Here is a 3,687-nt window from a genome sequence, read left to right on the forward strand (position 1 = left end):
TAACGAGAGGCCGGCGAGTCTCACTTCAGTTGTGGGAAAAGTCTTAGAGAGAAATTGGAAGTACTCCCGAAGCTTCACACGTTATCTCTAAGACGCAAACAAATCATCCCTCATTTATTTAGAGTAAGCAAGTCCACAGGGGCAAATAACTGACAACACGTGAATTCAGAATATTTTATTGAACCAGCGTGTTAATTCACCCATGTGTGCCCAACTCTCTTTCCCATCAGAAAGATGAATCACCTCAAAGAACGTCCAAGAAAATTTAATGTTGCAAATGCCACAATTGCCACAGACCATGCCTGCATGAATCCATATCTTAGAATCGCTTATGTTAAATGCTGATACGTGCCCCCATCACTATTTTTTGTTTCTTCTCATCATTGCGATATTCCCAATTAATGCACGTTCATAGGTATCCGTTTACAGTAGTATTTGGCTCCCCATCAGGTGTTCGAGTATTTTATATGATCATGTTGCACAATGTCATTATTGACTGAAAATCCGCAGCATTTATCCGAGTTGACTTCTGGCTAATTAGGAATGAACGATAACTTCTGTCATAATAACCAAAACACACCTCCTAGAAATGAGGAAGTATGAAAAATCGAACTATTGTTCCTGCCCTATTTGAACTTTCACAGCAAATATGTATCTTTTGTGATATTCTTTAACACAACAAGGAGAAATTCGTTATAGATCTTCCTTCTGTGCCTTCATTTGTGTTCTTATGTGGAAATATTCAGTTTGCAAACAATGCTATAAAGTATCAGTTAAATACATAAATAATTATGAGAGCTTGACATTGCTTGACATCGACTGCTGCTGATGGATGCGTCAGTTGTAGAGAGAAAGTACCTTTAGATTAGATTACTTACAGTGTGGAAACAGGCCCTTCGGCCCAACAAGTCCACACCGACCCGCCGAAGCGTAACCCACCCATACCCCTACATTTACCCCTTTACCTAACACTACGGGCAATTTAGCATGGCCAATTCACCTGACTTGCACATCTTTGGACTGTGGGAGGAAACCGGAGCCTCCGGAGGAAACCTACGCAGACACGGGGAGAACGTGCAAACTCCACACAGTCAGTCGCCTGAGTCGGGAATTGAACCCGGATCTCTGGCGCTGCGAGGCAGCAGTGCTAACCACTGTGCCACCGTACCTGGAAACTAGGATTATGTGGGAAGCAAGAGAGGAAATTGCAGAGCCGTTGGCAATAATCTTTTCGTCTTCACTGTCAACGGGGGTGGTACCAGGGGACTGGAGAGTGGCGAATGTTGTGCCCCTGTTCAAAAAAGGGAACAGGGATAACCCCGGGAATTACAGATCAGTTAGTCTAACTTCGGTTGTAGGCAAAGTAATGGAAATGGTACTGAGGGATATGATTTATGAGTATCTGGAAAGACACTGCTTGATTAGGGACAGCCAGCACGGAATTGTGAGGGGTAGGTCTTGCCTTACAAGACTTATTGAATTCTTTGAGGAGGTGACCAAGCATGTGGATGAGGGTAGAGCAGTGGATGTAGTGTACATGGATTTTCGTAAGGCATTTGATAAGGTTCCCCATGGTAGGCTTATGCAGAAAGTCAGGAGGCATGGAATAGTGGGTAATTTGGCCAGTTGGATAGAGAACTGGCTAACCGGTCGATATCAGAGAGTGGTGGGAGATGGCAAGTATTCAGCCTGGAGCCCAGTTACAAGTGGAGTTGCGCAGGGATCAGTTCTGTGTCCTCTACTGTTTGTAATGTTGATGAATGACTTGGAAGAGGGAGTCGAAGGATGGATCAGTAAATTTGCAGACGATACGAAGATTGGTGGAGTTGTGGATAGTGAGGAGGGCTGTTGTCGGCTGCAAAGGAATTTAGATATGATGCAGAGCTGGGCTGAGGAGTGGCAGATGGAGTTCAACCCTGTCAAGTGTGAGGTTGTCTATTTTGGAAGGACAGATATGAATGCGGAATACAGGGTTAACGGTAGGGTTTTTAGTAAGGTGGAGGAGCAGAGGGCTTTTGGGGTCTATTCACCTAACCTGCACATTTCTGGACTGTGGGAGGAAACCGGAGCACCCAGAGGAAACCCACCCAGACATGGGGAGAGTGTGCATGACTCCACACAGTCAGCTGCCTGAGGCGGGAATTGAACCCGGGTCTCTGGCGCCGTGAGGCAGCAGTGCTAACCACTGTGCCACCCACGCCAATTTCACCCTCTTCTGTAGTTGACAAGATTCGAACCTGCATGGGAATGCCCCAATGGATTTCAAGTCCATCGCCTTCACCACTCAGCCACAACTACAGATAGACTATTGTTCTATCTTCTATGTTGAAGTGATGAGTTATGATTCCATTGGGACTGCGGGTCGCATTTCGTCAGATCACAAATTTCAAAGGACTTCCAGCTGTGTTCATTTTGACAGACTGAAAACCCATCTGAACCAACGCCCATTTCTCTCAGGTCCAGGCATTTTTTATTGATAATCAGGAAACTCGAGATGTGAACCAGAAGTGTACCAGACTCAGAGGGAAATATTTCGGTATATCTCCTGAGAGTTCCATGTGCTTCACGTCGGCAAGGTCCTCCGTCAAAAGGCAGCTTTAGGTGGAGCACAACCTACTTCTCCAGATAATGAGAATGTTTTGAGGTCAGTTGGGATATGGAAAGGACAGTGAGCTGAAATAGTTGTACTCGCTGCTCTTGTGCAAATTTCAATTTCCAAAATGCACCGACCCAAAACCTGCAGTTTCCCCACGGGATGAGAACGGAGTTTGATAGTCTGGAACTTCCCTCCTCTGCAATTGGCGATTAAGGGGTAACCTCATTGCCATGAGCATTTGAAAGGTCAGAACACACAAGCGCTGGAAACTGGGACTGCATGATATTCTTCATCGACACGATGTCACAAAGGCTCATTTTCCATGCCGGATAAACACACCGACAGGGAGAAATTGATCTGGAGGCAAAATGATCGCAACTGAAAAGTTAAAAACGGAATCAGTGAGAGAAGGCAGAAGAGAGCCGTCTTTTTCCCTGATAGCTTACTGGTGAGGATTTGGTGCACTCAGATCCACAGTCAGTGTTCCATTCCCGATCAGGGAGTTCGAATTCATGAATTCTACTAATTTATCGTGAAGACACTTGTTATGAAGTTGAAGGCGGAAAGTGTACCGCTAAGGGAGAGTGAATGTTGTTCTGAACTGAGAGCTTACAAATATCTGCCACATGACTAACCAGCAGTCTCATAGTGTTCGGGAAAATTGAAGATGTTGCAGATTTGACTGTGAAATAGATACCTGAGTTTGTTACCTTTTAACAATTCGTTCTTTCCTATGCCCCAGGAAATGCAAACCCAATCCAACTTGAATTTATGGCTTTTGCCAACATCCAGGAATTAGACGATCCAGTGCTGAGGCATAAAAAAGGCAGGTAGCTTCAAAGTCAGACAGAGTAACTGATATCAAGATTGGAACTGTCAACGAAACACTCTCGATCCAAGGTACCTTTATAATTTGAAACATATTTGCAGTAAAAGGACGAAGTTGATGCATGGAGATCTTCAGCCAGAAAAAGGAACATACTGACAACCACAGCCCCTGCATCGATTTCAGATTAAGTTGCTATAATTTCAATAAGTGTTCCATTGGAACTGTACAATTTTATTGAGTTAGAGGCAGATATTTAGCAGTT

The 3,687-nt window shown here is 44.5% G+C and overlaps 1 non-coding gene across 1 annotated transcript; it reads right to left on the reverse strand.

Annotated features, from left to right (window-relative positions):
- Positions 1 to 2,216: 2,216 nt before the first annotated feature.
- On the reverse strand, positions 2,217 to 2,298 carry trnas-uga (transfer RNA serine (anticodon UGA)). Its single transcript has one exon. It is a non-coding gene; the product is annotated as a tRNA-Ser (tRNA).
- Positions 2,299 to 3,687: the final 1,389 nt, after the last annotated feature.

The sequence above is a fragment of the Chiloscyllium plagiosum genome, unplaced genomic scaffold, assembly GCF_037043375.1.
Source record: "Chiloscyllium plagiosum isolate Xiang-an unplaced genomic scaffold, Cpla_swu_hap1 HiC_scaffold_14, whole genome shotgun sequence".
Classification (NCBI taxonomy): Eukaryota; Metazoa; Chordata; class Chondrichthyes; order Orectolobiformes; family Hemiscylliidae; genus Chiloscyllium; species Chiloscyllium plagiosum.